Below are 16,396 nucleotides of genomic sequence, written 5' to 3'. Positions count from 1 at the left end.
TTGAAAAACTTCCTTTTAGCAAATGACCAGGTCACTAATGCAGCTGTAGTAATCAGATTACACGGTTCTAGTAAGCTTTTTTTCTGCACTCTACCACTGGAGATTCTCTAACTCTTGCTAGTAAAGATGGGAGGTGGATATTCAAGGATTAAATAACAAATCTTCATTACAAAATGCTGCAACCACATCAACCAACAAGAGGCTGCATATATACTCGAAAAGGACAGAAAACAGAGAAGCAAAAGGGAGACAATGACTTCTCAAGCACCGATGTCTTTACTTCATTTTATTTATTTATTTTTTTTAAAGATTTTATTTATTTATTTGAGAGAGAGAATGAGATAGAGAGCATGAGAGGGAGGAGGGTCAGAGGGAGAAGCAGACTCCCTGCCGAGCAGGGAGCCCGACGTGGGACTCGATCCTGGGACTCCAGGATCATGACCTGAGCCGAAGGCAGTTGCTTAACGACTGAGCCACCCAGGCGCCCCTTTTTTTTTTATTTATTTTTTAATGAGATAGAGAGAGAGCATGAGAGGGGGGAGGGTCAGAGGGAGAAGCAGAGCCCCCGCTGAGCAGGGAGCCCGATGCGGGACTCGATCCAGGGACTCCAGGATCATGACCTGAGCCGAAGGCAGTCGCTTAATCAACTGAGCCACCCAGGCGCCCCTCTTTACTTCATTTTAGGAGACCTGGCACATGTGGGACAATTCCTGGATTGCACATAGCCAATGAATCCAAAGTTCCTGTTCTCTCTCTTTTTTTTTTTTTTGCAATTCCATCATTTCCGATGGCCTATCTAGCCCCGGTTAGTGCTAAGTTTATTATGTTTTTGTCTTCACACAGGAACAATCAATTAAGTGGAGAAAAATAAAGCTAGAGACCCCAAGTGTTCTCCTAGAAAAATGTCAGGTGTACTGTGCGCTTGCTGCCGCATTTGCACTCAGCTGATATTCCCTGAAAGGTGATGTGTGTTACAGACTTCAGAGAACGGTGCAGTTCACAGGTGAGAGTATTACCAGAGGCTTGGGAAACTCACTCTATCTGGCCTATTCAGCTCAATGCATATGGCTTCTGGGTCTCCTGGAACAGCCATCCTCCTAGATGCTTAGAGCCTGCACCATGCAATCCAGTGCTTAATTTCTTCCAGCCCTGTCTTAGTCTCTAAGTGTGTCTCCTACATAAATTTTCTTCTGTCCAAAGAGGTTTCTACAATATTTAAAAAGACAGACTAGGCAACTGATCTACGTGGAAGGCAGGTCAGTTACAGCAGGAGTTGAAAGCCTGGGCTGTGGAGGGGACAGTGAGTGGCAGGGAGAGAAGGCAAGAGGATGGATATAAGGGAGCCACAGACACAACACAAACTCCACACTTTTTTTTTTTTTTAGAGCTTTTCCTGCCTTTGGGGGTAGGAGTCACGTTTTTTAGTTTCCATTTCTGTTGTCTCAGTGCTTACAAATGTCCTCAGGAAGTAACAGGAACCTAACTGGCTAACTTGACTTGATGCTTAAAGTCACTTCTATTAACACTGGCCTAATTAGAGCACTAGGGAAATGAAGGATATAAGAACCTGTGGGAGAATATTCACTGTGGAATCCTTGGTCTCATCTGGAGCCTGCTGTGTGATGCTGCTGCCCTCCAGCTCCCTCAATAAAGATCTTCAGGGGTGCCTGGGTGGCTGAGCTGGTGAAGCGACGGCCTTCGGCTCAGGTCATGATCCTGGAGTCCCAGGATCAAGTCCCGCATCGGGCTCCCTGCTCAGCGGTGAGCCTGCTTCTGCCTCTGACCCTCCCCCTTCTCGTGCTCATGCTCTCTCTCTCTCTCTCTCTCTCTCTCATTCTCTCTCTCAAATAAGTAAATAAAATCTTTAAAAAAAAAAAAAAGATCTTCAATTAAGCCAAAGAGAGACTGTTCTCTGGGAGAATGCGACTTTATAATGGCCTTCAATGCTAAAATAGATGAACATTTACTGAAACGCCTTAATTTTTATAAGTGAAAGGTAACCAAACAAGAATTCCTGTTAATTATACTTATTTATGCATTTTAATTCATTTTGCTTTTTGATGCATTTTAATTTTGCAAAATTTTTAATTCAATAAGCATTTGTTGCATAGGTACTTATATAAAACAGCCATCTGCTAAGGTACTCTGGGATAAGTAAACAATAAGAGGTTCTATGGTCTTCCAGCAATGCAAAGTCCAGTGGGGGAACTGATCATAGTATACAGAATCCCAGCTCATGAATTACTGGGTGTGTGATCTTGCCTAAGTCACTTAATTTCTCTAAGCCTCCGTTTCTCCCTATGAAAAATGGCAAGAATAATAGTCCCTCCTTTGCAGGATTATTGTAAAAATTCAATGATATAAGTACAACTCCACATAATAAGCACTTAATAATTACCAGTTGTTATTGCTGGGATTTTTATTATCATATATATTGAGCATAGAGGCATGCGGATGTGTGGTTTAACATATACATATATGAATACATTTTAGATAGATGAATGCAATTCAATGAATGAAGACAAGATTTCCAGTGTTATGATACTGGTTCAAACAATAAGGTAAAACATATATGTAATCTACCATATCACCACTTGATGATAAGAGTTCCCAAGACTGACAGAGAGCCTGAAGTATTGCCCCAAAATGTTCCAAAATGTTATAGAACAAAGGACAAAACATAACGAATAGATTTTATGTGTACATCATACTTATATAATACCTATACACTGCGGGCTTGCAGCCAAATAAGATCATTGAGATGGTAGCTCATTGAGTGTGGCCTGTGACACTGCCGCCAGGGGTCTAAACTGACTGAATGATCAGCGATTAGAGCAACACTGCTCAACTGATTTCAGATACATGCTATGAAGACCTGGAGCTCAGGGTTTCTGTTTGTGGGAAAATAATCTTCAACTAAATGCATATGCAATTATGGTGTCACATTAGGGACAGGAGAAAAGCGGCTAACGTCACTAAACACCTATTACATGCTAGAAACTTAAAATATATTTTGGTTGATTTCCACAGATGCTGTAGTATAAAGTACTATATAAAGTAAGTCATAGTACCCCCTTTTCAGAGAAATTAAAGAACTTGCCTAAAATCTCAAAACTAAGAATTTGTATTCCTAAGTATTTTAAACTATTTCATGTAATTTCTCAAGCTGAAGAGAATGCTACTTAAAACATGTGCAGAGGAAAACAGTGACAGAGAATTGATTTATTTGGAAGGATAAAGAGAGAACTTCCTGGATCCATCTATCTAAAAACATCTTTTTTTTTTTTTTTAAAGATTTTATTCATTTATTTGACAGAGACAGAGATAGCAAGAGAGGGAACACAAGCAGGGGGAGTGGGAGAGGGAGAAGCAGGCTTCCCGCTGAGCAGGGAGCCCGATGCGGGGCTCCATCCCAGGACTCTGGGATCATGACCTGAGCCGAAGGCAGACTCGTAATGACTAAGCCACCCAGGAGCCCTAAAAACATCTTTTTAAAAACTTCTATTTATATTTGAATTCATGCCATTTAAAACTTTTTTCATTAGGATTTTAGTCGGCCTTTTTTAAATCTACATTTTGAGAAGGTAGACCTATTTCCTAGAGCAGTAACCTTTTGGAACATGCAAACTTTAGTTGCTCTTTGGTGTGGATTATCTGTTTTCCTCATTGGTTTATTTCAGTTTTGTGAAATAGGTATGAAGATCTTACTTGTTGTGTGTGTGTGTGTGTGTGTGTGTGTGAGAGAGAGAGAGAGATACAAGACATAAAGTGCATCTCATCAGTTGACCTTAAGAAGTTCCAGGCACAGGGGTACCTGGCTGGCTCAGTTGGATGAGCATTTAACTCTTGATCTCAGGGTCCTGAAATCTAGCCACGTTGGATATAGAAATTACTAAAAACAAACAAACAAACATCTTAAAAACAGAAAGTTCCAGGCACAGACTTCCTCATCAATGTTCCCAGAGCACCAGCACAGTGCATATGTCTTAAGTTATCCACTCCATATCTGATGACTTGCAGTAGCTCTAAATATCTTCATTTATCAACATGCATTCAGATTGTGTTAAACATTTATTAGATATTTGTTGAAATAAATTTATTGAGACTTTTGCTCCTGGCTCTGATGGAATTTATATCAGATCAGCCCTCACTGAGTGCAATTCTGCAAGCAGGAGACACACATAGACAATAAGAAAACAACACAAGCAGTAACAAAATAGCAGATGAAAGCCATCCAAACAGCCAGTACTTGAGGGGCCAAGATCCTGTACGGAAGCAAAACCCATCAAGCAGGGAGCACTATATTCACCGCCTAAGGAATTTTCCAGTTCAAAGTGATGTGCCTTGAGGCAGAACAGAAAGTTGCAGCCTGGGAGTTGCAGCAATCTGACTAGGCTGGGGACACAAAAAAATAGGGTTCAAATCGACTAAGGCAACCAGGACTTGAGGGGCCAAGATTCTGAAGCAAAAGGGAATTATAAAGGTAACTGCCACTTTCAAAGCTGCCCATGTGTGGGTTGAAAGGCTAAGAAGCTACTCGAATACAGCTGCTCCAGAGTCTCAAAAGCTAAGCAGAGAATGCAGCAGTCTTACAGCAGTGGAGAATGAAGAAACAGAGTCCAAAGACTGCCCCAGAGGAGGACTTCCAGTTAACACAGGAGGTTTTCAGTTGGGTCACTTGGATCCCCCAAGCAAACTTTTGCTTTGCCTCAAGAGAGGGGGCAAACCATAAATAGACTGACCATCACAAGGCCTGAAAGCCAGGTTCTACTGTATCCAGGGGAATTTCCCCTGGAAAAGCTTTTGTTTGGCCCACCCGTTTGTTTTTTTCATTTACATGCTTTTAGGAGGGTCTGTACTTCCCAGTTCTGTCCTCCCTACCAAACCCTACAGTCTCACAGGAAGCTTACATCACCCACAAAGGTACCTGCTTGAACCTGAAGGCATTTGCTACACACTTAAAAGCAGATGAGTGACTACAGTGGATCCACTGTTGTAACATGAACGTTGTGATGGTAGACACAAGGGAGCTATGGCACCTGCATGAAGGGAATACCTAGGAGTGAGTGGATGAGATCATTCATGGGGAGAATCAGTGGCTTAAGAGAGGATTTAAAGGCTAAGCTTACAAATCTCCTCTCTTGACCTCTCATTTGTCTTTGTATAGTTCCTGAGATAACCATTTCTTCTTTGTCCATTTATTCTTTTACAGTATTTTGTATTTATAAAACATTATGTAGTTTACAAAATATATACATATATATATATTTTTTTTTTTTTTTTTTGAGAGAGAGAGAGCACAAAAGAAGGGAGGGGCAGAGGGAGAGAGAGAGAGAGAGAGAATCTCAAGCTGCCTCCACGCTGGGCTGGATCTCAGGGCCTGGATATCAGCATCCTGAGATCTTGACCTAAGCTGAAGTCAAAGTTGGAGACTTAACTAAGTCACCTGGGCACTCCACAAATTATATTTTTATACATAGATTTTTACATAATCCTTAGGACAAAATTTAGGGCATTTTTGGATTTTACCTTCATTTGGAAAGTAGGTAACTAAAACTCAGAGGTGTCAAGTCATTTGGTAGAACACAGGTTTCGTGACACTTAACTGCATGCTCAATCCACTGCATCCAGAAGCTCAACATTGAATTTTACCATAAAATATACATATAAAATGTATTTACAAAAAAATGTATTGTTCCCACCCCAATATTTCAGTAATATAAGAGATAAGAATAAAATTTTAGACCCTGGAAAAATTATGAATTAACACTAAGGCAAAGAATCCGGGGTGCCTGGGTGGCTCAGTCGGTTAAATGACTACCTTTGGCTCAGGTCATGATCCCAGGGTCCTGGAATTGAGCCCCGCATAGAGCCCGCATGGGGCTCCCTGCTCAGTGGGGAGCCTGCTTCTCCCTTGCTCTCTGTCTGCCGCTCCCCCTGCTTGTGCTCTCTCTCTGTCCAACAAATAAAGTCTTAAAAAATGGCCCCAAATGTTAACTGTTTGCTTTGTTTTCCCAAAACTGTTTTAACAAAAAGAGGTATATGGCTTGTTTACTCTAATTCTTGTGCGATTGCTACTTCAAGGATCAGAGTGTGCTAGATCTTTTCCCAGATAAGGTAAGGGCCCACAGAGTCCAGGAAGGCATGCTACATGGTTGAAATGCAAAAAAAAAAAAAAAAAGAAAAAAATTGTGGTCATGGAGGGCACAGAGAAAACTCTGAAATGGAAGCACTGGGGCAGGAGAAATGGAGGCACCTATTGCGTGGCAAGGATAAAGCCAGGTGTCAAAATGTAGGCTATGCAATCCCCTCCTTACAAAAACTGTATTCATGGAAGACATCCCCTGGCTGATCAGACCCCGACACTTTTATTTACAGAATCTAGTACAAACAAAAGTAAAAATCCTGCGGTCTGTCCAAAGAGCCCTGCCTGGTCAATCAACGGGGAAAGGAGGAGGCGGTGTTAGACACTGTCACTCACTGTCAAATGGAGTCAGGAAGTTTACTACAGGGAAACACAAAGCTGTTTCACAAGCCCAGATGTTACTGAACATTAGACAGTGGCATGACCTAATCAAGACAATTTAAATACACCTCCTTGTCTTAGCTTCTGTATATTTATTTGTAAAGTTATAGAAATGTTCTGGGATGTTTTGAAGAGCACACCAGGCATTCATTAGTCTCTGCATCTCACGCTACAAAATGAGTGTAGCCATTTTTTTTTTTCCCTCACTGAACTTGACATGGCTCTGGGACAAATCAATGAGAGTCCCAACCTCCCCTGGCTTCATCATGTTTATTCCAGGGTTTTCTGGGAAGATTGCTTTTCCACTCTTCATGAATAGTTCATGTGCTCGTCTCCAGTGGAAACAAAGTGACATTTCTTATTACTGTTGGCTGTTGGAAAGCAATTGCAAAGGGAGTGCCTTGAAACAATTAGTCCTCTGTAACTGATTATTTAACAATGTGTATTTCCCAAGAGCTGTTTATCCTCAAAAGAAAGCAGCCAAGACTAAATATGTACTGTATCTAAGCAGACACCTGCACTGAACCCCTCTGGATGCTAAATAGGAATTCTCTCAGAAAAACATTAAAGGTGGATTATTAATTTTCTATTCCAATTGCAATGAACTTTGTATGTTTTTGTGAGCAAAGAAACAGGTCCCATTTCTTATGGTAACTCAAAAACTATTTTCATTTGGGAAAATTTCTGCATTAAAGAAGGCTGTAGTTTCAGGACGCCTGGGTGGCTCAGTTGGTTAAGTGTCTGACTTTGGCTCAGGTCATGATCTTAGGGTTTTGGGATTGAGCCCGCATGGAGCTCAGCATTGGACTCTACGCTCAGCATGGAGTCTGCTTGTCCCTCTCGTTCTCTCTCTGCCCCTCCCTCCACTCATACTCTCTCTCTCAGATAAATAAATCAAATCTTTTAAAAAAGGTTTTAGTTTTAAAACTGAAATTCAACATATAAAACAAGAGATATATGGAAAGCAAGGAAGGAAGAAAGGAAAGAAGTAAGAAAGAAGGAAAGAGGGAGGGAAAGAAAGAGGGGGAAGAAAAGAAACACTATTTTTCTGTATTAAAAGATGTGTTATATGTTCAAAGCACTCTAGTGGCCACCAAAAAACAATAAAAATGTAGAAGAAACTGTTTCCACCTTTGAGTTACTTACTTCCCAGCCACTTAGCTGTTTGAAGACATGCGGCTAGGAATAAAAATGATTTTAACCAGCTGATCTTAAATTTGAACACAGGCTATATATTTTTAGCTACAGATTCCATGTTGTGACTCCCTTCTGTGAAATAGCAAGTGGTTCAAAAACTGCCAGGAAACATCTCAGGAACATCTCGAGACCAGATGCTTGTATAAACGAACATGTAAAAGCCAGTTACAGAGAGACAGTCAAACAGGACTCCGAACAATGTGGTCCCATAACTCACATACTGAGAAGTGTCATATCTCAATACTATGTAAAGTTCTGCTCCCTTGCCAGCTTACGCATTCCAAGAATGCATTTCAGTTTTTGGAAAGGTTCTTCTATGTATGTGAATCATCTCCAAAAACTTGTTTTCCAGCATCTTTAAGAAGCTCATTCCTGATATTGCTGGCTACCCTTATTATCCTATATGGGATTCCCTACACATGTGAAAAAATTGTTAGTCAATGAGAAAGCCCTAGAAGAAAATCTGCAATAAATGCTGTATTTAAGTCTGAATCTGACTCGTTCAGGTTAAAAATGGAAAATACTTTAGAATGTAATTAAGCTATGCGTGATATGCAAAATGTTTAATGAGTGTGGCACAGACATTGACCAATTAGAATGGCTGTAGGTCTAGAGCTGGAGTTAGGTTCCTGGAGGCTCCCTGTCTGGCCAAGCATTAGTCTTTCAGCTGCTGGGAGTCTGGGGATGCTCCTAGCTTACGTGGCTAGAAGCTGGACACAGAGTTAAAACACAGAGTTAAAACATCAGCTGTTTCAATACTTTCACAACTGATAGGGTTGGAGCAGTGCCTATCGGCTGATAATCAAGCCTGGTGATTACTCCCATTATCGTTACACAGTTAGGATATACCTTGGACTGAACAGTCTAAGAAAGCTGTGAGGTATAAATTAGCACAAATCTTAGAAATAACAAACTTGGGGCACCTGGGTGGCCAGTCGTTAAACGTCTGCCTTCGGCTCAGGTCATGATCCCAGGATCCTGGGATCGAGCCCCACATTGGGCTCCCTGCTCAGCAGGAGGCCTGCTTCTCCCTCACCCACTCCCCCTGCTTGTGTTCCCTCTCTCACTGTGTCTCTCTCTGTCAAATAAATAAATATCTTTAAAAAAAGAAAAAAATAACAAACTCAATTCACTTTTTAAAAAATAAAGGATATTGGATTAATGGATCAGGGAATTAGAAAAATATTAAACATATTAAGTGTGGTTCCTTATGAATTTCTTGTAGAATATACAGAGATATTTGGTTAGATAATAGATATCAAGGATATTGATAATAAACTGAGGCTACACAGATGAAGTATCCCAGTGTTTTGACAACAGCGGTCTTTGGCCTTGCCCAAACTTACATGAATGAACAAGAAAATTTAGAAAATATATATACTGGATGTCTGTTACATTAGCCTACCTACCACTGCTGCACCCCTTTTATTGATAAAAGCATCCTTTCCTCCGATGGGAATTCCACTCTATGTGGTTTTTGTGAGCTCAGTCAGATCAATTCAACTCCTACCAATGGAGTCTGCTCATGACCCAAGCCTGGCCAGAGTAACTGTCACCATATGACCAGTTTCTGCATTGTCTGTGATCCAGCGTGAGGGTAATTTAAGTCCTACGTAGGATTTTCCTATTGGGGAATAAGCTCCTTCAGTGCTAGGGCCAGAAACCTGGTAGGAGGTAAGTCTTGCACTGGTGGTGGCCACTATGGTCAATAAGATTATTAAAGCAATAAAAATAGCAAACATATTTAGAAAGATAATTTTTCTAATCTCACTTTGTATTTGTATCCATCAAGCATTACAAAGTACTACGTATACATTTTCTTAAATGCTCAAATGTATTAGATGCTTGGTAGCTCAAATTTGAAACTTCAGAGAGTGATAAGAAATTCCTGATAATATTTCAAGTGATTAGGATTCTCTTTTTTAAACTACAAATAAATTACTGGGACTAAATATAAAAAAAAAGCTTTTGCATAGCGAAAGAAACCATCAACAAAACAAAACAAAAAAACAATCTACTGAATGGGAGAAGATATTTGCAAATGATATATCAAATAAGGGGTTAATATCCAAAATATATAAAGAACTTATACAACTCAACAACCCCCCCAAAAAAACCACAATCTGATTAAAAAATGGGCAGAGCAAGATGTCCTTCAACAGACAAATGGATAAAGAAGATGTGGTTCATATATACAATGGAATATTACTCAGCCATCAAAAAGGATGAATACCTACCATTTGCATCGACATGGATGGAACTGGAGGGGATTATGCTAAGTGAAATAAGTCAAGCAGAGAAAGACAATTATCATATGGTTTCACTCATATATGGAATGTAAGGAATAGCGCAGAGAACCATAGGCGAAGGGAGGGAAAACTGAATGGGAAGAAATCAGAGAGGGAGACAAACCATGAGAGACTCTGGACTCCGGGAAACAAACTGAGGGTTACAGAAGGGAGGGGGGTGGAGGGATAGGGTAATCGGGTGATGGGTACTAAGGAGGGCATGTGATGTGATGAGCACTGGGTGTTATGCGCAACTAATGAATCACTGAACACTATATCAAAAACTAATGATGTACTGTATGTTGGCTAATTGAACTTAATTTAAAAAAATGGGCAGAGGATTTGAATAGATATTTTTTCAAAGAAGACATACAGATGACCAACAGACATATGAGAAGATATGTAACATCACTAATCATCAGGAAAATGCAAATCAAAACCATGGTAAGGTATCACCTTATACCCATCAGAATGCCTGGAATCAAAAAGGCAAGAAGTAACAACTGTTGGAGAAGATGTGTAGAAAAAGGAACCATCATATGCTGTTGGTGGGATGTAAATTGGTACAGACACTGTGGCAAACACTAAGGAGGTTCCTCAAAAAATTAAAAATAGAAATAACAGGGGCGCCTGGGTGGCTCAGTCATTAAGGGTCTGCCTTTGGCTCAGGTCATGATCCCAGGGTCCTGGGATCAAGCCCCGCGTTGGGCTCCCTGCTCGGTGGGAGGCCTGCTTCTCCCTCTCCCACTCCCCTTGCTTATGTTCCTGCTCTCGCTCTCTCTCTCTGTCAAATAAATAAATAAAATCTTTTTTAAAAAATAGAAATAACATATGACCCAATAAATCCACTTTGGGTATTTACCCAAAGAAAACAAAAACACTAATTTGAAAGATATATGCACCTCTATGCTTATTTCAGTATTACTTACAATACCCAAGACATGGAAGACCCACGTGCCCACTGATGGACAAATGGATAATGAAGGTGTAGTATCTATATACAGTGAAATATTTTGCAGCCTTAAAAAAGGATGAGATTATGCCATTTGTGACAACATGGATGGACCTAGACAGTATTATGCAAAGTAAAATAAGGCAGATTATGAAAGACAAATGCCATATGATTTCACTTAAATGTGGAATCTAAAAAAACAAATGAATAAACAAACAAAAAGCAGAATCAGACCTATGAATAGAGAGAACAAATTGACGTTTGCCAGAGATGAGAGGGGCAGGAGGAAGGGCAAAATGGGTTAAAGGGAGTGGGAGATACAGGCTTCCAGTTACAGAATGAAGAAGGCACGGCATAGAGAACACAGTCAGTGATACTGTAATAGCATTGTATGGTAATAAGAGCTGTACTTGTGAGCACAGCATAATGTATAGAGATGGCGAATCACTATGGTACACACCTGAAACTAACGTAATGTTGTGTGTCCACTATACCCAAGTAAAAAAAAAAACATTTAAAAAAGATTCCCTTTTTGGGGTACCTGGCTGGCTTAATTACTAAAATATATGACTCTCGAACTCGGGTCATGAGTTTGAGCCTCACATTGTGGGTAGAGTTTACTTGAAAAAAAAAAAAGATTCCCTTTTAAAAATTGCATTAAATAATAAATATTTAAAAATTCAGAATATTATAAAAAGATACCTTTTATCTATTAGTCTTTGAGCATGTATCACATATTAATAATCTGGGTGAAAAAAAAAGACAGTAATCTCCTTTGGGTAAAATACAGTAGCCAAGCATAAGATGTATACTTTTGTGGTTGCAGATATTGATAAAAGCCAGTTAAAAAAATACAAAGGCCAGTTTAAAAAAAAAAAAAAAAGATAATAATAACCATTAAGGCTTCATGGAACATACTTGGAAGATCTTACTACTATATAGTCATATTCCATGAAAATGTCCTAGTTGAAGACATGAGGCAGTTTATAAACCAAATGAACCCCAATAAATGCTAGTGAAATCATATTTTTAAGTGTTTCTTGACAGGCATTCTTTTTAAGAATGATTCACTGAGCACTTGTACCAGTAATGTACTAATGTGTCAGAGTGATACAGAAATTCATCACCTCAATAGTGCCACATAGATAGAATGAAGCTCATTATATATGGGTTTGAAACGTTTTTAGTTTTTATACTTAGCTTTAAGTTCCTCTAAGAAACAGACCAGACGACTTCTTTTATATCTCCCCATGAAACATCGTTGAATGCCCAACAGTTCTCCCTCTCTCTTTTTTAAAGATTTTGTCAGAGAGAGAAAGAGAGAGAGCACAGCAGGGGGAGTGGTAGGCAGAGGGAGAAGCAGGATCCCGCTGAGCAGGGAGCCTAATGCGGGACTCAATCCCAGGACCCTGGAATCATGACCTGAGCTTAAGGCAGACGCTTAACCGACTGAGTCACCCAGGTGTACCGCAGCAGTTCTCTTTTACTAATAAATCTCCATAAGAGCTCAACAGACTTTTTCGTGTGTACGTGGTTGGATAGGTTACACTGGCTACCATTTTAACCTTAAGTTTTACATTTCTTTAATTGCTGCTGAGAGGTTCCGTCACTGATTTCAAGTGTCTAATCTCCACTGAATCCCACGGGTTTCTCTCTAAGCAGTCCGTTTCTTTCTTTTTTTTTTAAAGATTTTTTTATTTATTTGACAGAGAGAGACAGCGAGAGAGGGAACACAAGCAGGGGGAGTGGGAGAGGGAGAAGCAGGCTTCCTGCTGAGCAGGTAGCCTGATGCAGGGCTTGATCCCAGGACCCTGGGATCATGACCTGAGCTGAAGGCAGACACTTAACGACTGAGCCACCCAGGCGCCCCTGCAGTCCGTTTCTTGACCATCTTCCAACCTACCATAGTTTGCTATTTACTTTCTGCCTAGAAACTGCTGCGTACCTTTTACTGTTTTTAGCTCAAGCTTTCAACCCGTTTTTCTCAGCAAATGTCCTTGCTTCCTGAATTTCAGAGAAAAGAGAGGGCATTAGATACAAATTCCAACTTTCCACACTTCCAGCTTTAAAATGGTTTTTCCATGTTTACCTTTTCTTCCCTCCTTCCCTAGCCTCAGAGAGAGAAACATCTCTCCTCACCCTCTATCACTTCTGTTTTTCCTGCCCTGTCTGATCTGGCCACAGCAGAGTCTTTCCTCCACTTGTCAGTTTCTCCTTCTTTGTTGGTTCTTTTCACAAGTAAAGAAAACAAAACAAAACAAAACAAAATCTCCTTTGAACCAACCAGTCAAATGTCCTTCCTAAGCTATTCCTTTCTCTCTATTCTCCATTAAAGTCTTGAATAAAAATAACTATTCCTTACACGTGTGAAGTACTGTACAATTGCTTTATATTTGTTATGCCACTTAATTAAATCACACCATAATCCTAAGTGGTATTTATTCCCATTTTGCAGATGAAGTAGAAAGTAGAAAAAAATTTGTATTCATGACTCAGCTGAAGTCAACCAGATAAGATGGGTTGGTGGAGTTAGGATCATGCTCTACTGCACAAGCGGTTCTCAAACTGTGGTCCCTAGACCGGCTGAATCAGCATCATCCGGGCACTTGTTAGAAAAGCAAACTCTCAGGTCTGCCCAGATCTACTGTATCAGAAAGTCTGTGTTTCAGTCCACGTGATTCTGATGCAAACCACAGATGGGGAGCACTGTACTAAATCACACTGCCCTCAGCTCTCATGCTATTTATCTTTGCTACCCTTGACAGAGTTAGTATTGTTTCTTTTTGAAACTTTCTTTTCTACCAGCAACTCCAAACTGTTCTAAACTGGTTCCCTTCCATTAATAATCTTTCACTAGCCCTCTCCAATACCTAGTTACTAAAATACTGGTAGCCTTTTCTTTTCTTTTTAAGATTTTATTTATTTATTTGACAGAGAGAGAGACAGCTAGAGAGGGAACACAAGCAGGGGGAGAGGGATAGAGAGAAGCAGGCTTCCCGCGGAGCAGGGAGCCCAATGTGGGGCTCGATCCGAGGACCCCGGAATCGTGACCTGAGCTGAAGGCAGATGCTTAACCAACTGTGCCACCCAGGCACCCCTAAAATATTGGTAGCTTTACTAATGTCTCCCACATCTTACCAACTCACTGACCTTACTGCATTATTTCCTAGAACCCTGTGCTGAATGTGATCTTCATGTTGACTAAAGGTGTGGGTACCCAGCCATTTGCCTGAGCCAAGCATTTGTTTGTTGTTTTTTTCTTTTCTTTTCTTTCTTTCTTTCTTTCTTTCTTTCTTTCTTTCTTTCTTTCTTTCTTTCTTTCTTTCTTTCTCTTTCTGATTTTATTTATTTGAGAAAGAGAGAGGGAGGGGGAGGGAGAGTGCGTGAGCAGGGGTGGAACAGACAGGGGGGGAAAGGGGGGGGGAAGAATCTCAAGCGGACTCTGGGCTCAGCATAAAGCCCAATCCCATGACTCTGAGATCCTGACCCGAGCCGAAATCAAGAGCCAGACGCTTAACCGACTGAGCCACCCAGGCACCCCGAGCCAGGCATTTCTAAATGATGTTGTTCTTTCATACTCCCATTCCTACATTTTATTGGCTAGCCAAATTTCATTTGTAGTTACCTTTACAATTCTCAAGCCTGTCACCTACTCTCTATTCCCAGGTATGTTGCCAGAGCATTATAGGCTGGAATACGATAGTAGCCCACCTAACTGGAGCTGTTCCACATTTTAGAACCCTCCTGTTTCCAGTACAAGCAGTACAAGCATGTCATTCCTAATCAAAATTAAAAAAATTTAAAAACTCACAAAATATAAAAAACAAATCAGAACAAAACAAACAAAAACTCCAACTTTGACGGCTTCCCACTGCTTAGAAGCTGAAGTTTAACAGCCCATCCCAAGCATGGTAGCATGGCATGGAGGCCAACCTACCCTTGTCTGCCTCTGCTCCCAGCGTTACCTTCCTAACTGCAAAGCTTTTCTTCTTCCCACCCCCACCCCGGCTCTTTGCTAAATCTCGGCAAGATGGATCACTTTTCCTTTGCACTGCCCTGGCTAACACTGTTTCTCTGCCTGAAATACCCATCTCTAACCTTACACTCTTCACTTAGTTAATCAACACTAAAGGTGTCACAAACTCACAGGCAGGTGAAATGAATGAATGAAGTCTATCACGTGTAATAAGGTCACATGCCCCATCTAAAGGGGGCAGCATCTACTTAGGACTGGAGAATTGCTGCCAAGCAGATACTGCCATTAAAGAAAAGACAGAAGTTCACATTTTTATGTGGAATTTCTCAATTTACAAAGTTTGCAGCAAATTAAACCATTTAAAACACTGCTCTGTGTACTCTTGTATATCCACCAAATAAAATACATCTGCAGGCTGTCAGTGTGGACCTTGGTGCTAGTTCCACTAGGCCCTGGGGATTTAAAGGTGACCAGACAGGGCCTCTGACCTGAATGGCTCACTTCTGGGGCTCATCTCAAATGCCAGCACAGGCAGGAGTAAACAGGCCCTTCACTCAGCTCTTACAACATTTTGTTTGCATGGCACCTGCCACAGTGTACTCTCACCAGTGATTGTTTACTCTCTTGAATCATCACATTCTCCAGGAGCAGGCCTGTCACCTTCATCCTGGTTCTGGTAACACTAACACAATGTGCTAGCAGTAGGCACTTGATTCTCACTATGGCTATGAAGAGATGTCTAAGTATCTACTTGTATCAACGTGATGCCAAACTTTCAAGTTACTTTGTATTTTTGCTCTTCCTAAACCCATATGATGATTTGATTAGGCACCCTGCTGGAAGATAAGGTGTCACTAAATAAATCATCTCCTTAAAATTAAACCGAATTATGCTTTGAGTCTTGTTTTAGTTGTATGCTATCATCCTAATGGGTTTTTCTACACATGTTCCTTGCACGATGGTGGTCAAAATAAGGACTGTTTAGAGATATCTTTGGTAAATTCAAGAAATTATTTTGGTCCAAGACAAGACCTTTTCACTTTAGAAAATAAGGCAAATGAGTTCATTTGTTAATTTCAGGGTGCAACTTTTTCCATTTTAACAAAAGCACTAAAAAAGTCAGCTTTAATTTTTGCTACAGTTATATAATTTCTAGTTATGCTATCCAAGCACGCTCACAAAACTAATTTAAGCTGGGCATTGCCAGACTTAGAGGATGTCAATCATTTTTTAGTGAACCAAAACACTCTCATTTTACTAAGCACCAGACTTAAGAGTGGACTGCTTGAACACTGGTATCTATTTCATTCCTCAATTGATCTAACATCTAGATACAGCCACTGTCCAAATATGTGCATATGTTCATGGCTACCATCTGCAAAATTTATAAACATCAATCCTGCTGGAAGAGAAATGTTTTTGTAGTTGCTTAGATTTCTCTAAATAAAGGAGAGTAA

At 40.4% G+C, this 16,396-nt stretch overlaps 1 protein-coding gene across 1 annotated transcript in view; it reads right to left on the bottom strand.

Annotated features, from left to right (window-relative positions):
* The window catches only part of LOC145722652 (adhesion G-protein coupled receptor V1-like), a 181,851-nt gene that overhangs the window by 47,170 nt on the left and 118,285 nt on the right, over positions 1–16,396 (bottom strand). The gene's annotated exons all lie outside the window — the stretch shown is intronic.

The sequence above is a fragment of the Leptonychotes weddellii genome, chromosome 7, assembly GCF_054177405.1.
Source record: "Leptonychotes weddellii isolate Sample4059 chromosome 7, ASM5417740v2, whole genome shotgun sequence".
NCBI classification, from domain to species: Eukaryota; Metazoa; Chordata; class Mammalia; order Carnivora; family Phocidae; genus Leptonychotes; species Leptonychotes weddellii.
This window is presented reverse-complemented; position numbering and strand designations above follow the sequence as displayed.